Source organism: Bos javanicus, chromosome 9, assembly GCF_032452875.1.
Source record: "Bos javanicus breed banteng chromosome 9, ARS-OSU_banteng_1.0, whole genome shotgun sequence".
Taxonomy (NCBI): Eukaryota; Metazoa; Chordata; class Mammalia; order Artiodactyla; family Bovidae; genus Bos; species Bos javanicus.
The window spans coordinates 91,562,422-91,584,134 of record NC_083876.1 but is presented as its reverse complement, the minus strand read 5'-3'; the positions used below and the strand labels follow the sequence as shown (position 1 = coordinate 91,584,134).

The 21,713-nt window shown below is 45.7% G+C and overlaps 1 protein-coding gene across 9 annotated transcripts in view; it reads right to left on the bottom strand.

The window, feature by feature from the left end:
• The window catches only part of SCAF8 (SR-related CTD associated factor 8), a 218,797-nt gene that overhangs the window by 66,759 nt on the left and 130,325 nt on the right, over positions 1-21,713 (bottom strand). The window contains exon 21 of one of the 9 annotated variants that reach the window (XM_061428392.1): positions 1,635-1,722. The exons of the other annotated variants lie outside the window; for them this stretch is intronic. The gene's annotated coding sequence lies outside the window, so the exon portion shown is untranslated. Of the gene's footprint in view, positions 1-1,634; positions 1,723-21,713 lie in introns of those variants that run through there. 9 annotated transcript variants of the gene reach the window in all.

The following is a 21,713-nucleotide window of genomic DNA, read 5'->3' as shown; positions in this document are numbered from 1 at the left end:
AAGGTCTAAGTCTTCTACGCAGGCTCACGTGTGTGGGTTTCACTGGAGTTTCTTAATTTACTATAATATTATGGAATACATGAAAATATACTCTAACACACAACACATGGGGCAGAGCCAAACCAACAAGATGTGACTGAAAAGCTCATAGCTGGATTGCCCACAGCCTTCTCCAATTACCTACTTATTTAACAGAAAATATCAAAATATATTATAATGCATTTAATAGAAAATGTGGTATAATCAGAAACTGCAGAAAGCTAAGAGTCCTCAAGAATTACCTTTAATCTGTGTTGTAGAATGCATAATCTAACTTAGCATTCAAAAATATTCCAGCCTTTCAACAAAGAGAGAGTGATTGTCAAAATACAGAGAACAGTGATTTGATGGACTGAAAGCCTTACTATGTACGTGTATCTATGTCAAGGTATGCGGCCACACAAAGCACTCGGATGACAGGCAAAGCCTTACTATGTACGTGTATCTATGTCAAGGTATGCGGCCACACAAAGCGCTTGGATGACAGGCAGAGACGAACCACGGAAGAGGCACTAAGCTACAGAGCAAAATAAACGACTACCAACCAGAATCCGTTTCAATTTTTATTATGAATGTCCAAAGCGACAGCATACTGTGAAAGTGTTAGGTTCTCATTGATTAAATGTCAAGAGACCACAGATACAGCATTCCAAGCACTTTAATTCGTGACAGAGCCAAAACAAATAAAAGAATGATAAAAATATTCTTTTAAGTGTAAAGAGTGTTCATATTCGAGTTTGTGGGTTTTTTTTTCAACCCCCCACCCCTTGCAGGTATTGTGAACACTGATAATTTCCAAAACCCAGAACCTGGTCTGAATACTTGCAACAAATTTTTATAATCTCTGCCTGAATAAGAAGTGATTAAAAAACGTACTTATAAAGTATGTTTATGATACAATGGGATGACTCCCTTCCCTCCTCTCTCCCTAGGCTTCTCCCCTACCACCAGGTACCTGCTGTTCATAAGATCAGGACACGAAAGCTGGGGTGAGATACCTGGAAGACTACATTGAACCTGGATTTCCTCAAACTGCATCTCTTTTCCTTTTTAATAAAAACGGAAGAGTTCAACGTTTGCGTGTCCAAGGAGATGACTCATAACGATGGATGAAAGCCACCAGTCAAGAACCACAGTTTTTGCACGTTGTGTTTAAGCAAAAAAGCCTTAGTTTACTACAGCTATGGTTCCAGTAATCTGTAGTTCCAACACAACATGACATTTTCTCCCTGAACAGTTTCCTTGCAATCTGTCCTTCTCATCACTGGTACGGGATGATGCTACAGCTGGAGTTTGTTGCCATTTATATTCCAAAAAAAACAAAAAAACAAAAAAAATTCTGGTCCTGTGGAAGTGCATATCTCTTACAGATGCAATACTGTTCATCTGAGTGGATCCTCAAAAAGAACAATTATGGACTAGAAACTCATAGAGTTTGTGTTTAAAATTTATAAAATTAAACCTGCTCCAACAGGTAATACAGGGAGGCATGCTTGCAACCTCTGGATTCAATCAGAAACAATGTCTGAGAGCACAGAGCCTTCAATAGTAACGGTGGGTTCCTTTTAACGCTTCCTTAAACAAGATCCGATGTGGTGCACATGGGAACTTTGAAGCACGTCTCACTTATGTCTACAAGGCCTGGGACACTGGAAGCTGCCAGAACTTCATTCATCATCTTGCCTGTTGACAGAAGGAACAATAACTGGTCATCACTGGTCAACGGAATAACTTTTTCTATTTTTTTTTTCCAAGATAATTCCTAAAGAAGAGATGGAGTGAATAAAACAGCCCATGGTTCAATGTTTGATGAATTTCTGTGCTCTAAAATGCCATGTCTTTCTCCAGTGGAGCAGGAAGAACTAGGGTGTTCAGCTCTCTCCTCGTAGGGGAATGGTTTAGGAGAGACCCTGTCTCGGAGGTCAGCTTGCCCAAGCTCCAGACGTGATTCTGCCAGTAACTAAGGTCACCTAAATTTGCTGGGCCTTAGTTTCGTCACATGTAGACTAAGAGGACTTCAACGGATGCAGTCTAACGAGAAAGCCACTAACTAACTTTGAGTGGGTCCATGTGGTCTTGCCCTCCCAGGTCCTTAAACAGCAGAACCAGGCAGAACCATTTCAGTCTGTGGGCAATGGGTAGGCTTCAAAATATCTATGCCTGGGGTGCCTACTGTCTTGGTTTAGATTGGTGATGAGAACCCGATGAACCACTGGGGAATTTTTCAACATATATGTTAATATCTGCAGTCAATTAAAATCTTCCTAAATGGTGATGTGAGGGGTGTAAAATTCTGGAAATACACATTTCCACATCATTTACGGTCTTAAAATCTACGAAGTGTCTTTTTTTTTTTTTGGTACCTATTGGTTTTCTTAAATTAAGACATAGATTTGTAAAAGTTGAAAAAAATCATTAATAAATATAACAACATGCATGCATTCTGTAAGAGCATAGTTGTTATTGTTGCAGTTGCTCAGTCATGTCTGACTCTTGGCGGCCCCATGGACTGTAACCTGCAGGCTCTTCTGTCCATGGGATTTCCCAGGCAAGAATATTGGAGTGGGACTCCCCTGGTGGCCCAGTGGTGAGGAATCCTTGCAATGTGGGGAATGCAGTTTCAATCTCTGTTCCTGGAAGATTGCACATGCTGCAGGGCAATTAAGCCTGAGTGCCATCACTAAGACTTGATGCAGCTAAATAAATATTTTAAAAAAAAGGAATACAAGAATACTGGACTGGGATTTTTCCAACCCAGGGACTGTCTCCTGTGTCTTCTACATTGGCAGGCAGGTTCTTTACCACTGAACCACTGGGGAAGCTCAGAAGCATAGTACCTAACCTAAAATCCAATTAGTTGGACTAGTTAAGTACATATGTCAAATAGGTTTACAAAGATATCCACACTGGTGAACAGACATGGGACCCTGACACAGAAAGTCTGACCCTAAAACTGATGCATTTAACCACCATGCAAATCACCTTACCACGCCTTGTTAAAACAATAGTGAATTGGGGCTGGAAAGTTTACTGTGACTTGCACAGCTGTCCTAGGTTCAACCAGAAATTAGGGTCAATATTTGGAAATTTAGGGCTATTAGCAACAAAATGAAAAGCTTCAGTAATTGAAAGACTGTATTTAGCAATTTTGATTTGATCTTTGTGTCTTTGTGGCTGGTAAAACTTAGATGATGCTGAAACAAATGTTTATATAATTCCATACTATTACAGTATGTCATTATTACATTATAAATATATATGTATATAAATATATTAAGGCATCATGGCATTATATGCATGACAAAAAATAACTCAATAATTTTTTTTTTAATCTTTCTACTGTGGCTTTGGCATAAGGGGAGATACAACTTTATGAAATGTGTGAATGATTCACACAAAACTGGCATCGAGATATCATCTATTGGAGTATTCCAAGTATTTTGCTAATGAGTTTATCCTTCAAACTGACTTAAAAGCTACTCAAGAATGAAAAATGACAATGAAAATAAGCTACAAGTTCTAAAGGGACAGAGCTGTGTTCTTAAATCTGGGTAAGATTTGCCATATTGTAACACAATAGGGTTGCTATCTGGAGCAAATCAGCATTTGGAGAATAAAAGGCACGGAGACCCACAATAGGAAGCAAAAGGGAAAAAGACACAAAATTCCTCAAATCGTCCAGTGTAGACCCATGAGAATGATCTAGTAACACATGCACATACATCTACAGACTAAATTTCTGGGTTTCTTTGTTGCCAAGTAAGAGAAATAAATATTTCTGTCTTAACAAACAAACTTGAAGTAAACAAACAGTGAGTGAAATTTATTATGGTGTTCTGGCAAGTATTTTCACGACCATGGATTTCTGGGATGTGTTAGCATAGATCATAAGCGTCTGATAGAATCGTTTCAAGAGCCTGTAACCCGATCCATCCACTGGTGAAGGTCAAGATGAAAAAGGAAACATCAAGGAACAGTACAGAGAGACCAGAGGATGGCCACAGAGCTCATGTTTGGAAAGCGCTTTAATTTTCAAAGCCCCTTCACATGGTGGGGAGCCCTGCTGACACGAGAGGTGGCTGCAGTTTGAGGGTTAGGGACCTGCTTGGCGTTACACGGGTATGTGAGTCACCAAGTCACTGGGTAGAAGGAGGACCAGCCTTTTCTCCTCCACGTGCTGCCTCTGGCTGGTAACGCTGACATGGATGAACGCACTATTCATCTATTATTCATCTCTTCTGCTCCTACAATTACGCCTCATAGACTGTCTCATAAACAACACCCTACAAACTAGATCGAAGCGCCTCCACAAAGCAGCTGGGTTGGGAGAAGCGCGTTGCCCAGTGTCATTTACAAAGCAGCCAGCAAATAGCAGAGCCAGAACTCAGAGCCTTGGCATCTGTGGTTCCCCAGTTCCCGCTCATTTCCCGGCCACACCGCTGCGGTGCCCACTGGCAGAAGTGTCTATGCGTGCGATGCAGCCCCATCTTTACGTGTCAAATCCAAAACGAGCTCCTGCATCTAAAACCTAGTCACACAGACAGACACCGGCCACTCCAGAGACCAACAACCAAGAGACACTGCAGGCAGGTACGCTTACTCCAAACTCCTTAAACAAAGAGTTTTTGTGAACCACATTCTTGCTCGTTCAGGGATCACTCTTTACAGTTACCAGTGGGCTGCATGATCACCCTTAACACTGGCTATAATTTCATAGAGTAGGAGGCCAAGCACCATAGTTTTCAATGAGAATATGGTGCAAAGATCTTTTTTTTTTTTTTTGTAAGTAAACTGAGAGACAGCAGTGCCTGGAGGTGTAAGTTATACCTGGAAGGTCACTGTGAAAGTCCTAGAAGTGTCAGCCACTCAGTCGTATCCGACTCTTTGTGACCCCATGGACTGTAGCCCGCCAGGCTCCTCTGTCCATGGGATTCTCCAGGTAAGAGAGCTGGAGTGGGCTGCCATTTCCTCCTCCAGGGGATCTTCCCAACCCAGGGATCGAACCTGGGTCTCCTACACTGCAGGCAGATTCTTTACCATCTGAGCTTCTGTAGCTCAAGCTGCCATAAATGATGCATTTGCTGCAACTGTCCTTAATTTTGAAATGCAATCTTTTATAAACTGGGCACAATGAAGGTGAGCTGACTGGGAGGCAACCCTCACCCAGCAGAAACCCACTGGGTTCCAGGTCACTCACATAGGCAAGTGAGATCTTGCATATGTAAGTCCAGGCCTTGGATATGTGAGTCCAAGTCCAGGTCTCAATCTGTGCAAACAGTCTGGCAAACTCATTAATGCCATGATGCATACTAGCAAATGAGGTTCAAGGAAGTGAAATAACCTCGCAAAGACAACACAGCTACATAGTGGCCGAGACTGACTTTGAAGTTACGTGTGTGTCGCCCCCAATTACTTGCCTTTCTACTCATACCTCATGCAGAATGCATCCCCCACATACCTGAGTTCCACACAGCAAATGGCCACCCCGTACCAGGGCCCGTGGGTCACGAGGCTGCAGAGGGACCAGCCCTGCAGGGAGGCCCAGGGCTCCCAAAGCAGCCACGCCCTTTCTTATTCATGGAAACCTGGCTCTGGAAATAGGGGCCAGGCTTCCATGAATGCAGGGCCACAGAATGAGGGTGGGGGGTGCGGTAAGGACAAGCAGGAATGACCACAGGTGGACCAACGGCACGGAGAAACAGGAATTAGGTCAACTTCAGTGTTGAGGCTTCTGTTCTATCTCCCATTTTTTCCTCCTTAAGTAAATGTGATCTGTGCTCCCACCTGCCAACGCGGGAGACTTTAAGAGATGCCGGTTCGATCCCTGGGTCGGGAAGATCCCCTGGAGAAGGAAATGGCAACCCAATCCAGTGTTCTTGCCTAGAGAATGCCATGGACAGAGGAGCCTGGCAGGCTGCAGCCCATAGGATTGCAAAAGAGTTGGACATGACTGAAGTGACTTAGTACACAGGATTCCAAATGACCTACTAACAGCAGCAAGCTGAAACCTGCCTACAGCCTGAAGAATCACTTCTCTATAAATTACAGTTGAGAAAGAGCATCTATAACAGAGGCTCTGAGGCCTTCATTTCTTCCCCCAGTAAAGCCCTCACCAGAGCAGCTCAGTGATCAGCCAAGCTGGCACACTGGAATCCACCGTCCTGTCTGCTGTTCTCCCCCAAAGCAGGAGGCACGCGATTGTGAAACCACAGGACAGAAAACCTACCCAGGAAGTGCTCTGTCCTGGCACTGATACTCATGGCTTAACCACCAGTGGGCTAAATAAGGAGGAGATGGAGCAATACCAAGAAAACCAGGCCCTTTGAAAACACTCTCAGATCCAGACCTCAGCCAGCCTGCCCTACCACGCTGAAGGGAAGGTGCCAGAGTTATTCAGGGATGCCAGGCCCCCATCTGCCTCGTCCAGCTGATCCACTTGGTCAGCCCATATGGGAGCAGGATGGCTGGCACAGATCTAAAAGGAGCAGTGTGTGCAGACATGTTCTACCATAATTTGCTAAATGTTTTATTGTTCTGTAGTTAAAAGCCTACTAAAAATGTGTGGAGCCACACGCGTCCTATTAGGGTAGAACAGTATGAAGTCAGGTCTTCCCAAGAACCAAGCATAATTAAAATAAAAGATAGATAAAAATAAAAACCTTCCTGTTAGAGAAGTTCATTCCTATGACGGGGGATATGCAAGGCTCCTCTCTTAAACTGAGATCACGTTTTGCTTCATGTGTCATGCCCACACATATACGATGCATACAAAGTTTTTGGATTCCCCAAAGAAGCTTCTTAATTCCAATGTGATGGAAAGAAGGATCATATATATCATATTAGCGCTAAAACAGACCCTGGGAAAGGCAGGGCACAAAATCCTTGAACATCAGAAACCTGAAGCGCAGGGACTTCACACTGGCCCGGGGCACACAAAGGCTGGGCGTCTAGACAATGTTCAGGTTTCCTGTCTTCCATACCCTGTATACCCCACGATGTCTCGCATTCATTTAAATCAAGTCGCTCAGATCCTAAACCCTGAAAAACTGTGCCACTTGGCATGAATGACCCAAATATAACACAGACTTTTGAATGATCCAAATATAACAGAGATTTCTGCACCATCACAGACGGACTGAGCTGTTGCAAACAGTGCTGAAATTCAACTTCCTGGGAGCTGGCGGGTGGGAGGCACAGGGTCCCCGGGCCCAGGGTCTGGCAGAACCCTCCAGAGAGTTCATTTATGGCAAGGCGGTTCAGAATTCCGGTTTAAAGTGTGCCCTTTGGAACCTGACACTTGCCCTGGAAGCTCTGAAGCTGCTCTCCACTGAATATGCAATCCTTGGGCAAGTTCCTTAGCTACTGAGAGTTTCGACTGTAAAATGGAGATTCCTGCCCACCAGACAGGCTAACCGTGGGGAGGGCATGCAGGACTGCATTGGAAGTGTCCATCGCAGAGGGGGCAGGAAGGGCATGGAGTCTCCCTTCTGCCAGCCACGTTCTCAGGGAACCCCGGGAACACAAGCGGAGAGCAGAGATGTTCACCGATGCTCAGGCGCTGGGAACCAGGCTGCCGTCTGCCATCCCCTCTGTGCGGAATGCTCTTCACTCTTCTCCACCTGACGGTGCTTAGGCAGCCATCGAAAACACTCTACTGACGGCTGCCTCCCTGGAAGGTTCTCCATTGGCTGAGGCCCCCAGTTCCACAACCCTGGCAGAGCCTTGGCCTAATCATCGCCTTCGCCCTCCTTGTCTGGATTATGAGCACCTCTGTGATTGACTGAAAAAGTAAATGAAAGAGGCCTGCTCCCTTTCGCCTTGCTCATGGACGCAGCAGTGATTCTACCACAGGCTCCGTGTTACTCTGGCCACGACAAAGTCGGGACCCTTCCCTTCTCCACCTGCTCCCATCAGCCAAATTATTAATTAGCCTCCTTTTTCCTCCACCTCCCAATGTTCTCCCCACCACACCTTTCTCTCTCCCTGGGCCACTCCTCCTCAAACAGAATCACCACAAGCCAACAAGGAATCGGCACGTATACTACTTCACTTAGCTGTCCGGCAGAAACGAACACAACATTGTAAAGCTACTATACTCCAGTAAAAATTAGAAACAGCAAGGAATCAGGACTTCCATATATTTCAAGTCAAAGCTGATGCCCTTGCTGAGCTACAACAAAAACAAAACCAATTGTGTTAACAACCTACATGTGACAAGTCTGCACTTTGACCCCTTGAGCTTTGGGACAGTGGGTAGGAGAGACAACAAGCAGAGGAAGGAGAAAGAGGAAAAGAAAGGGCTGTCAAAGGAGCCTGTGCACTGCCGGGTGTGTGGGCTCCGGGTGAGCGGGGCCAAGGCCTGTCTTTGCTGCTGTGAAATCTCGACTCCTTGGCCTGGGGCTTCTCCATGGACGTTCAACATTGAATGAAGGGCTGCATGAACATAAGGGAAAGAAGTCCACACAGTCATCCTGGAAGTATAATGTCTACCAGCTAAACCTTCAATCATTCTAGGCAACTTATATAAAACCGTCCTATGACATTCATTCCGTTGGCAAAAATCAGCTCAACTGCTTGGAAGCCCTTAGGCTGGGGGCTGACGCTAAATGCTTATGAATTTTATGCAACAGCTTGCTCAACACGTCACTCCTGCTAGCTTAAAGGTTAAAAGGTTTTGACATTTTTTTCCCCAAGAAGAGATACTGTGAGATTAATGAGTGGCAGGTCACATGATGCAACCGCCCTCACTGTTAACTTTTTCATCTTCAAACTAGTAGGATGTATTCTTCCCCTCCCCCAGTCCAGAGCAAAAACTATATCTACTAGATAGGTATATATCTACTAGCAAAATTGAACCCATCAGATAAAAAATTCTACTAATTGAAAAAGTTAATTTTAAAAGACTTTCAACATTTTTTACCAGCATGCCAGCTTTATGTATCACATATGCTCCAGAAAGATGGGACCTTAATTACATCTTATTTTTAGAGTACTGGAAGAAGCTGCTGTTCAAAGAAATCCTCCTGTTCATCTTTTATAGGGCAAAGGAACTTTTGAAAAGTGAACAATCATCCATTTTAGAAATTTTCAAGTTTCACATATCCATTTTGCTTCAGGGAAATTCAATCTGGTGCCCTCAGCTGTCTGACAATTGGACAGACTAGATGGCCACTCAGTTGAGCAGACGCTTTTCTTCGTTTTAATTTGCAAACTGGACCAGTGGAAGTGAATTGACGTGACTTAGTCAACGACATGATGAGCCCCTCATGTTCCTTGGATGCCAAAACATACGAACCCAGGAAAGGTGACCATGGAGATTCTCAGGACAGGAACACCCAGCTCCCAGCCCCAAGGTTGAAGGGGAGAGGCAGCTGGAAAAAACACACCTGGGACCCCGCCTGGCCTCCTACATAGGCTGCCCCTCTGAGTGGGCTCAGCTGCCCTCCCTGAGGTCTTTACTTTGCATGCATGCATATGCTATCTGGAGAAGGCAATGGCTACCCACTCCAGTACTCTTGCCTGGAAAATCCCATGCACGGAGGAGCCTGGTAGCCTACAGTCCATGGGGTCTCAAAGAGTTGGACATGACTGAGTGACTTCACTTTCTATATGCTTTATCTCCTTATCCAGAATTAACATTTAAAATCAGGAATTGGCTATTTCAAAGCATCACCAGGAAAAGTGAAATAAAATTAAAGAAAGAAAAGACTTTTACTCCTCATGTGCATTTGGAGGGGCATAAAATCACTGCAGATGGTGATTACAGCCAGAAATTAAAAGACACTTACCCCTTGGAAGGAAAGTTATGACCAATCTAGATAACATACTCAAAAGCAGAGGTATTACTTTGCCAACAAAGGTCCACCTAGTCAAGGCTGTGGTTTTTCCAGTGGCTATGTATGGATGTGAGAGTTGGACTGTGAAGAAAGCTGAGCACCGAAGAATTGATCCTCTTTAACTGTGGTGTTGGAGAAGACTCTTGAGAGTCCCTTGGACTGCAAGGAGATCTAACCAGTCCATTTTAAAGGAGATCAGTCCTGGGTGTTCACTGGAAGGACTGATGCTAAAGCTGAAACTCCAGTACTTTGGCCACCTCATGCGAAGAGTTGACTCATTGGAAAAGACCCTGATACTGGGAGGGATTGGGGGCAGGAGGAAAAGGGGACGACAGAGGATGAGATGTCTGGATGGCATCACCGACTCAATGGACATGAGTTTGAGTGAACTCCGGGAGTTGGTGATGGACAGGGAGGCCTGGCGAGCTGCAATTCATGGGGTCGCAAAGAGTTGGACATGACTGAGCAACTGAACTGAACTGAACTAGAAAGTCGCCTGCAGGAGGGCATGGCAACCCACTCCAGTATTCTTGCCTGGAGAATCCCACGGACAGAAGAGCCTGACGGGCTACAGTCCACAGGGTCGCAATGAGTCAGACATGACTGAAGAGACTTAGCATGCACGCACGCAACTGGAAACTAGGGCTCCCCTGGTGGCTCAGCAGTGAAGAATTCACCTGCCAACGCAGGAGACGTGGGTTCGATTCCTGAATTGGGAAATCCTCCTGGAGAAGGAACTAGCTACCCACTCCAGTATTCTTGCCTGGAGAATCCCATGGACAGAGGAGCTTGGTGGGCTACAGTCCTTGGGGTCACAAAGAGTCGGACACAACTTAGCAACTAAACAACAACTAGAAACTGCTTTCATGCCTATTTTGATAGGTTATCTCAGTTACATCCGTCTATTTTCATTTCAATCTCTCTCTCACGAGCTCTTAAAATGATAAAGACAGGAAGTGGGGCTCCACCGCCACAGAGGTGGCAGGAAAGGCAACAACTCGGGTCACATTACAATTCAACCCCCAGAGCAGAGAGGACCCACTGAGACCCCCACCAACTAGTCCATACCCAATCTACACCAACCTGGGCCTGGGTTCCCCTCAGCGCCTCAAGTCACAACTCTGAGGTCAGGGAGAAACACGACACTTGTACTGCATGTCGGTTTTTTTGGTTTGTTTTAACAGAATAGCAGTTTTCAGGAAGGCACAGTGTCTTATTTTAACAAGCTCACAGAGATTTTTGAACATGACCCAAGATAATGAGCCACTAATAGACATTCTTTGTCTACATACACAGCACAATCTCAGGAGCGTTTGTGTTGGCCTGGGCAGATCCGAAAGCACAGGAGAAAGGGAGGCGATTGTATCTGAAAGCTGTGTGGTTTTCCATAATCATACTCCTCGGAAGCCCAGGATCTGGGATAAGGATGTCCCTAACCTGCAGTGCTTGAGAGCTGACGTGTACCCCACCAGAGACCCCTCGTGTGCTCACCAGGGAGTGTGACATGGACGCTCTCAGGACTCGTCTCACAAAATGGGACCCATGGCATCCACATTTCATCCAGTTGTCGAGTCCTGGGCCTTTTCCCAGAAGACCTCAGACGTTGGTGATGGCACATTTCAGCAAACCCCCAAATTACAAGCCTCATGATCGTATATAATTTACCCTAAGGCAGGTATGCGGTAATGAGTAGAAAAAAGCTGAACGGGGAAACGGTGACTACAGTCCCCAGAGCCCACTCACCACCTAAGACACACGGCCACCCACCTGCCTTGCGGTCAAGGCTGTTCATACCTGTGTCTTAGCGAAACAACAGATTATAACATGCTATAAGTTGGCCTGAACAGCCCAAACCAGACATGTTAGCACCAAGGAACCCCAGAGTTAGCTTGTAACTCATCCCCATGAGGATCCGTCAAGTGAGATGGACTAGTAGAAACCAGTACTAGTAGAAAACTGAATAGAAGTCGGGTTTTCCCCATCCCCGAGGGGACCCTGCAGCCCTCTGCCCCATGGACAGAGTCTGAAAAGACTCAAACCTAATATATACAGCTTTTGTTTGGAAAGCCTTGTGCTGAAACAATTTTAAGCACTACCAACGAGTCAGGCTAAATGAGGGGTGTGCCAGATACCACCTCCTCTGGATCTGCACGAGAACTCCCTGGAAAGAAACTCTCTACAGTGAACCCCACTTCCTGTCAACTCAGGGGCCACCTTCCTGATTGACGTCTGAGGCCCTTCGAGATTTCTTAAGACCTCTGAAGAGCCAGATTCTTGTCAACATCAAGCACCACATTTGGGGAAACTGAAATGTTGCCCTGGGAACGGATCTCTCCCTGCAATTACAATGGGTGTTGAAGGAAAGCTTGATCTGCACTACAAATAATAATTCAAGATGAAATAACCTCTTCCATCCAGTGTTAGTCATGATACAAATATCAGGGTTTACACAAGCTGATCCTAAATCACCTCTTTCTCTTCAAGTATTTCCCTCCTTTCCCCCTAATCACACATACACTGAGAAAGAGGTCACTGAAAACTTCCAAGTTGTAGGTCCATTTATCATTTGTATACAGTGGGTAAAGGAACTATGAAAGTAAATGAACTCTTGTGGCCCCCGAGAACAATGGCACTTGGCCAGCCCTGCTGATAATGATGGATACAAAGCAGAGTAAAGCTGATTGAAGTTAGGACAGGGCTCAGTGTTCTTCGCCTAAGTGGCTTGGCTGGGAGACAGGGGGACTAAAAACCAAACTCTAACAGGTCCCAGGACAGTCTGAGCAGAGTCCTGACTATCGACTATTTATAAGAAAGTATTACACAACAAGAAAACGATGTCCGTTTTGAGACGGCCAATTTCATGAGTTTGCAATTCAGTTATCTCTTTACATCTTCAAAAGAAATTACTACTTACTTTTCAAACCACTCGCCACGAAACACATCCAAACACCTGCATCCTCTCTGGCAACTTCCGAGAAAATATCCCTGTCTCTTTGGGACAATCTTGCCCTAATTAGTTGTTCTTCTCCTTCAATGACTGCTTGAACTTGGCAAGCCTTCATAAACCCTGGCAAGGGAGCCAACATGGGTTTGTAAACCCTTCTCATGGCAGCAAGGAGGGGAAGAAACGCGGGTCTGTGTCACCTGTGCCCAGGGCCGGGGCTTCCCAGGTGGCTTGGTGGTAAAGAACCCACGTGCCAACCCAGGAGATGCAAGAGACACAGGTTTGATCCCTAGGTTGGGAGGATCCCCTGGAGAAGGAACTGGCAACCCGCTTTGCCTGGGAAATCCCACGGACAGAGGAGCCTCAAGGGCTATAGTCCATGGGGTCGCAAGACTCAGACACGACTAAGTGACTGAGCGTGCAGGCACATGCCAGGTGTGAGGTGGGGGCTGGGCCTTGGTCCTTCTCTTCACATTCCAGCAGCTGCCATGGACCTAACGATCAACTCTTAGAGACTGTCAGCTCCTAGAGACCGTGAGCTCCTCAGCTCGTGTTGCTACTGTAAGCTGGAGCCCACGCTTAATGAGTCCAGTCTCTTCCCTGGGATGTTTCCTCCATAGAGGACTGCATTTCAACCCAACAGGGGACTGTGTGGTGGCTGATGGCTTTAAGTACAGGTCAAGTGCCAGGAAACTTCTGCCGGGCTGTCAGATGAACCCAGCCGGATAAAGCCTTTCTCTGCACTGATGACCCATGGTTGGGTTTGTGATGCCAGCGAAGCACATGTGAGCCAATCATCCGGAGAAGATCTGCTTGCCAAAAATTTTGTCAAAATTTCTGGCTTTCCTTCTTTCTGGAACTAGGACAAATTTCGATTTTTTTTTTTTTTTTAATTTCTATAATCCACTCCTTGGAACGTCTCTGAGGATGCTTAACAGAATGTCACTCTAGAGAAGTGGTCCAAGGTTTACAGAGTAGTAGCTGGACTTACACCAACACATCAGAACAGGGTCGTAACACAGGGGACAAAGACGTAAAACCAGGACGTCCCAGGTAACACGATGGGCGTCACGTGCCACTTTTTCATTTGCCTTATACTCAAAGTAACCACGCTTCAGGGGTCTCAACACTGCTAACGATAGGGGCTTCCCTGGTGGCTCAGTGGTGAAGAATCCGCTTGCCAGGGCAGGAGACACGGGTTTGATTCCGCATCTGGGAAGATCTCACATGCCTCGGAGCAACCGAGCCCACACACCTTAGCTACTGAAGCCGGTGAGCCCTAGAGTCTGCTCTGCAACAACAGAAGTCATCGCAACAAAGAGCACCGCCTGCTTGCTGCAACTAGAGAAGAGCCCATGTAGCAATGGAGACCCAGCATAGCCAAAGATAGATAAATTCCATAAAGAGCGCTAACGATGGATACCTGACTGCAACCGAAGGATCCAAATAAATGTCTATTCACTTATCTCTTCAGAACAAGAAATGAAGCTGAGCGACATTTTGATAGTTTGTGGTAGTATATTAGAGGTTTTTCTTATTTTTTTTAAATTCACATCAATACTCAATTACATTCTGAAAAACTACTTTAAATTACATTTAAAAACTATCCCAATGGGCACTAAGGCATATTCTTTGTTTTTGGTTTATTTCAATTGGCCTCGGGCCCCTGATAAATCTCTGCTGTTTCTTAAATTACTCAGGCAATTTTTACAGCTAAGTAACAACTGAACATTTGGTGGTGACTATAAACTGAGAAAAGATATTCTCGTTTCTCGTTTATGTGGCCCTCCGTGTTTTCAAAAAGCTTTTCATTCAGCTACTTCAATGGCCCTGCCAGTGGGGTTAGACGGAGTCCTGTTTTGTCTTGTTACATGTAAAAAGGAAGCTGTCATCTCAGTATCAAGGACATCCATCCTAGCAGGTAGGTGGGCTTTTACGGAGCCATCTCTCGCACTTCAGAAAGGTCCTCTTTGAGTCCAAGATTTTTTTTTCCTTTCAAAGAAAATAAACTCCTCAATCCTCTTTTTTAACACGAAATTCTAGCCCATTCATCCTTAACCTCACAGTAAATCTGCAGTGAGCTAAGAGACGTACCTACGTCATTGCTTAGGTGGAGTTACAATAATTAAGTCCAAATCTGCAAGTTACTTGTTTTAAACAATCAATCAGAAAGGACTCAAAGTTCTCCCTACTAACAGTCCTTATCATTTATATTCAATAAGATTTTTAGAGTGGGTGAGGGGGGAGAGGAGAAGCTGGTGGGGGTGGGTTGCACACATGAGTATCGCTCTTCATGCATATTTCAGTCAAAGAAAGGTTCTGAATGAACCACAGCTCCATCATCGGTGCTCCATCACCAGGGGAAGCTGACACTAGAGGCGATTTCTTTTAGGAAAACCATGAAGAATATGGAAACAGCCTGACTTAAGGCAAATCAATACATATCAGGGAATGAGGGGGTATGGTTGTCAAACGGAGCAAATAAAAATACACAAGAAGTAATGTTCAGTATACGTACATCCCAAATATTTCACAGGATGTATTTATACTAAGATCTCTTGTGTACCCCAAATTCAGTTTAACTGGGCATCCTGCTTCTTATCTGGCATCCTACCAGGGAGTGGAGTGAGGGTGGGGACCTCAGAGACGCTGAGCTGACGTAACAGGTTGTTTCAGGTCCACAGCGAGGTGGGCTCCATAACAATGCATGTCTGTCAGGATGCTGAGAATAATCCCCTTAAAAGTTCTCTCCTTTGTCTCCCTCGGAGAATTACTTTGAGCTTCCCATGGGCCTTGGATGCTCTAGAAGTGGAGATGAGGCAGTAAATAAAGCACAGCCTCTCTCTTCAGGGAGCTTGCATATCCAGAGAGGGAGATAAAAAAAAAAAAAAAAGAAACATATTTATTTGGCTATACCAGATCTTAGCTGCAGCACTCTGGATCTTTAGTTGCAGCATGTAGGATCCAGTTCCCTGACCAGGGATTGAACCCAGGCCCCCTGCATTGGGAGCGGGGAGTCTTAGCCACTGGACTACCAGGGAAGTCCTCAAGAAGAACTGAATGGACAAGTGAACAGACATGTGCTGTTAAAGCAAGCGGGGTAGGAAGAAAGAGAGTCGGCGGGGCCTAGGGATGGGCACTGTTTCAGACAGGATGCTCTTCTGGCCATTTCTAAATCAGTACAGAGAGGAATGTGTGTTTAGAGAGGATGTGGAGTATGGAAAAGTGAGAGAGAGGGTGTGTGGCAGGGGCAGGGGAGGAAGACAGAGACATGATCATCTAACATTCCCAGAACAAAGCACTCTGCAGCCACTTAGTGCAGAAAAGCGAGAGCCTTTGGAGCAAACTTACAGCATCTGAACCCAGCACCCCACGTTATGGAGGAGACAGCGTCTGCTCTGTTTAAGGAACTCTGGGAGCTGGTGATGGACAGGGAGGCCTGGCATGCTGCGATTCATGGAGTCGCAAAGAGTCGGACACGACTGAGCGACTGAACTGAGCATCTACAGTGTATTTGGGGGAAGTCAACAGTTAACCTTGATGACAGACTGCGTTAAGAAAGTGCATCTGTTATCAGTGTGTAAAACTAGCAAGGCGATACTTTTACGCCCTGCTGGTTTATGTCTTCTTACACTTTGGGTTTTTATGTTTTATTATACTTTGTTAAAAAAGAAAACTTGTACGGTTTTAGAATGTTTTTATGAGTAAATTTAATGTACTGAAAATAAAAATTTAAAAAATGCATCTGTGACCAGGAAAACAACTCCCTCGTGTTTGAAGGGCATGTCCAGTTTGGGTGGGGAGGAATGTGTAACCAGGAAGAAGGTCACTAAGGGGACCAACACTCCGCATCGGAGCAACTGGCGGATTGTTGTCTCCACTTGGGAACACGCTGGAGACAAGGCTCCCATGGCTTTGGAATCCGTTCCCCTGTTCAAAAGGACAGGGACACATAGCAGAGTCCAGAACTAGGGAGCCAGCCATCAGAGTTAAGGACACTGGGCTTCTGGCTTGCACCCAAAGTTCTAAGGAAGGTCTTCCTTTTACATTTACAATAAATCATTAAAAAAAAAATTCAAAATATATGAACACATCTCTTCTTAATAACTTGCTTAAGAATTAAGGGAAAACCGCAGCTCCCTTTACCCCGTAAGCACCACTCTGCTCCCTGGCACTGAGAAGCACAGATGACGAGGCCCTGCAGGGTCACTACACCTCCCTCTGACTTTCAGTCCAGTTCCACCGCCCTGAAGGATAACAATGGTTCCCGTGAAATGGACCAGGTTGAAACTGAGGTCCTTTTCATACAAGACAACCCAGACTTTTCAGCTTTGAGCCGTACTCCTAACAAGGAGGAGACACTCTGGAACAGCACATGTTGACAGCAACAGTTCGAAACGGGCACACACAACTGCGGGTGACCACAACTACAGGAAAGTATGAGAGAACCAGAAGCAGACTCTCAAGCCTATGAGGGTCTTACATGTCGTCAGACGGATGTCCACTTGGACCCCCAAATTGTCTAAAGTCTCTGAAAATGGCCTGTGTCCAGCAGCCTCCCCAGTGGCTGGGCCTCTCTCCTGATGTTTCTGCTGCTTCTTGGACATCTCCAAGGGCAGGAAGCCCAGGTTTGTGCCAAGGGGTAAGCAACCCTCCAACTGCGTTTCGCATAAGCCAGTGGCCATACAACCAACAAAATGTTCTCCAGGACAAGCCCATTAACTCTCATCTGACATATACCCTGCCCCTCGAATCTGGGTCATTCTCCAAGGGACACATTCAAAATGTGTCCCTCAATGCGTGGAAACCAGAACTGAATTTAAAACTTCAGACGCGGTGAGATTCATGTGGGGCAGGAGGACTCCACCCAGGGTGATCACATATCTCAGCCTGAACCACATTCTCCTGCTGCAGAGGCCAGGGCTTTACTCTGCACCACCCCTGGTCCAGGGAGGCTCTGTTGCTGGCTTCCTTGGAGCTCCCACTCCGAGCTCACTGGCAGGTGTGTCGAGAAGTGGAGTCTAACTCTCAAAAGCCTTCTGTTTACTTCTCCCACCCTTTTCAATGTCTACATGGGAGCAAGGAGGACTAACCCAGATGGGTAGAGAGTGGACCTGAGCTCCCACGCCCTAGTAACTTCATTAACTAACGCAAATCCTTGGGAGTTTTCCTAAATATAGTCCAACAACATATATTGATTATAGGCGCATTATACTGATCACAAGTACACAAACCAGAAATGAGGACTTAAAGGAATCTGGAAATTTTGTAGACATGCTGAGAAAGCTATACAAGGTTACATACACAGTTACTGACAGAGTCAAGGACTAGAACCTAAGTTCTAATTTTTAAAACCTGAATTTAATCTAAGTTATTTTTAGATAAACTTCTGAGTTAATTCCAACAGCTTAATTCTAGTGAAGGCAAGGCCGTTTGGGAATCAGATGTTTACAGTATAAAGAGGAAGCCTTTTTCTCAGTTGAACAGTTATGGAGATTTAGATGCATATTTCATAGCTTAAGAAAGCTATATAGATCAATGGTTTGGCAGCTGGCTGAAATAATTCCATATTTTAAAAATCTGCGGGGTGCATCTGTTCGTGGTTTTGAGTTTCTACCGCAGACTAACAATTTGGTGATAGCAAGCTGTCTTCCAATTAATGTTCCAGAAAACATTTTTATTTCAAGATTTTTAGAACCAGAGCCAAGATTTTTCTGGGATTTGGTTATACGAAGCATCAGTGTAGTTTTTGCCTTTTATAAATCTTTCACATCTAAAAGGTTAATAAGCAGAATGTCTTGAAAAACGTTTTGTCTGCATTTCTAAAAAAGCTTAACTGAGACTCTGTAATAGGTAACCTGCCTTTAATCTTTCCTAACCTATTGGATAAAGTCATAAAAACACTTAAAACCACATCACATTATATTTACATCATTCCCTTTTTTAGAATTACACAATTTCCCTTGTGTTCTGCCCGTGGCAAACTTGGAATCGGACTTTACAAACATTCACCCTCCTAAAGTGGCTCACATGGTTTTCAGAGGCTGGCTCCCTTGTCCCCAGTCACCCATCTGTCTGTAAAATCGCAGCCCCTACCCTCGTCAAAAGTCCTGAGGTGAACGGTCCTTACGACACCTTTCAGATAAACCCCTTAGCCATCAGACCTGGATCCCGTGAAGTCACATGAGACGCACAGGGTACATATTTGGTTTCTGTCCTTTCCTGCCTCCTGTCACTACTACACTCAGAGCTTCTAAAAGGACAGCAGGGCCTGGCCGCCCACTTATCTGCTGGGTGAATAAATAAGTAAACAAAGCCTAAAGCCAAACTGATGACTAACACGTACTCATTCTGTATAGTTAACAACTTTTCCTTTTCCTGTACTAGTTCGAACGATAACATAGAGCATCTGAAAGTTTATACTAATGCAGTTTTGTTTTTTCATTTGAAAACTGAAAATATGATTGAAAAATGTCTCACACTCTGGCACTGGCTTTCTACCTTGCCCTAGAGCTTTTGGTTTAGAAATCATCAGCTCTATGGGGCTATCCATTTTGCGCATATGGGAGTACGGTTATATTCAACCTCGTATCAACTTTAAAGCCAGTATATTGCCATGCATGAGATCTCAATAATTATTTGGGGGAATGCCTAGAAGGCTGAGCAGGATGTTCTTTGCTTTCCTTGGATAGGAAAGAAAACACAGAGAAGAAGATAAAGAGAATATGTGTATACACAAGAGACTATGACTACAATTAGCACAAGTACAAGCAGTGAAAGACGGAGGAAATGGGAAGCATGGTGTGTGTTATTAACCTCTTGGAAAGAAAAAGCAGGAAATGAGGAGTCTCTTTTACACGCTGATCCAGGCCACTGTGGACAGCACAAGTGGCTTTAGGGAGAGGTGGGGAGGGCAGATATTGTAGGTCACTGGTCAGGTGGTCTTCGGGACAGTCACATGCCTACAGCTCTCAGCATGACACTGGTACTGTAGGAGCCCAGATATACACAGGCTGCTAAAAACCGTCAACCATTTTGGTCAGATTTGCTGCAGGTGAAGTTGCTCTCTAACACCACAGCAGCACAGAACAGATGTGAGGTCTCCTTCACTGTTTCTTAAGTCCAAGTTGGGATATGCCTTTTTACCATTACAGGAGCATGTGTGTCTGCTGAAATGCTGCAGTGTGAGGCGGGTACTCAGTGTCTATGTGCTGAGTGAATGGTTTCGTACGAAGTCCTTAACACTGAGGATGCTCTCTGCCTGCTTCAGCTGGCCATGATGGAAGCCTCCCTAAGCTCTATGGCCACAGGAAAGGACAGCTCTCTGTCCTTGTGACCCCAATCAGACAAACCACAGGGTTAATGCTGACATGCTGGCCACATGGAAGAACCTGGGTGATGATGGTCTCATCACAGGCAACACCACTGATGGAACACTAGCAGAGAACAGGCCAGGCCTGTCTCCAGCACAAAGCCTCCTGTGAGCCTCACGGTTCTCCAAGGCAGGTGTGAAGGCAGCCTCGTGGAGGAGAACAGTCTTGGGTACGGATGCAGCGTGAGGCAGGTGTGAAGGCGGGCCCAAGGAGGAGGACAGTCTCGGGTGTGCATACAGCGTAAGGCAGGTTGTCAGAGCCAGGATTCAAACCCTGACCGTCCGACGCTCTTTCCCCTCTATCCCAGTTACCGGACCACCTTCCCACCTCTGCCCGGCAGGAAACTACTAATTAAAACTATACACTAACTCCTTCCCCCAAACTAGAAGCATACGGCTAAAAAGTACTATCACTTGAAAAGCAGGCGGAGTAATGAGAATTCTGTCAGTTCACCACCAACCTTCCGCGGAATGGCTCCTTCCGCTAGAACAGAAAGCCGACACTGCCACATCTAAGTCTCCGGGCTGACGCTGAACACATCCATGGCCCGTGCTCCCCTCACTCTTCCAGCCCTGCCCTCAAGGCTTACTGTCCCGCGGGCTCCCATTGACCTCCTGACGGACACCTGCATCCACTTCCGGTCGGTCCTCACCCCACTGTTCCCACCTTTCCTGTGAGGGGGACCGCTTTCCAGCGGCAGTCCTCCCCGGATACTCTCCCGGCTCCACCCACATCACCTGCCCTGGGTTCCTACCCCCAGGGGGACCCTGCTCCCTGCTCCACTGGGCCCGGTGTTTGCATTCCACAAGGGAAGTGCAACACCACGTGAGCAGAAGAGACAGACTTTCCCACCCCCAAACACGAACGTGCACGGTGCTTCCTTTCCACAGTGGAGTGGAAGCGAAGAGACTGTTTACTCAGTGCTCCCTTTACACTGGATAGAGTCAAGGCTAAGTTTTAATGCACATAAATATTCAACCTAATTGAGCACTTACGATGATAGGTGATGAATATTTTCAACAAAGTATAATGAAGAGTGGCCATTCTGAATAGAATTTCCTTGGGGAATATAAGGAATGTTCAGGGCTTTCCAAAAACGTGTCTTTAATAAACTGCTTTCTGCCCAGGGCTCTCCCCACTAAGGGTGGGCGGTGCTGATCCCTAAGAGCCTGCTCGGGGGACCAGAGCTATGTGGACTTTGGAAACAAGTCAGCATGCAACCCACACCCATTTCCCATTTAGATTCTTGAAGAACCATCAAGTCCAATAAATATAAGATGCCTTCTGTTGGCGCCTCAGACAGAAATACATACAATGTACGCAAACACACTCTAAGGCTGCCATAAAATGAAAAATGAAATATCCACCCAAATAACTGTTAGAGAGCTATGTAAGACCTAAGTGTGTGTATGCGGGGATGGGAGTCAGGGGGGAGGGGGGAACGATTGCTTCCAGACAGAACTGCTGATGGTCAGAAGTGATTTTTCTAGGGAAAACTCAAGTGTGCTTCAGTGTTTTTCA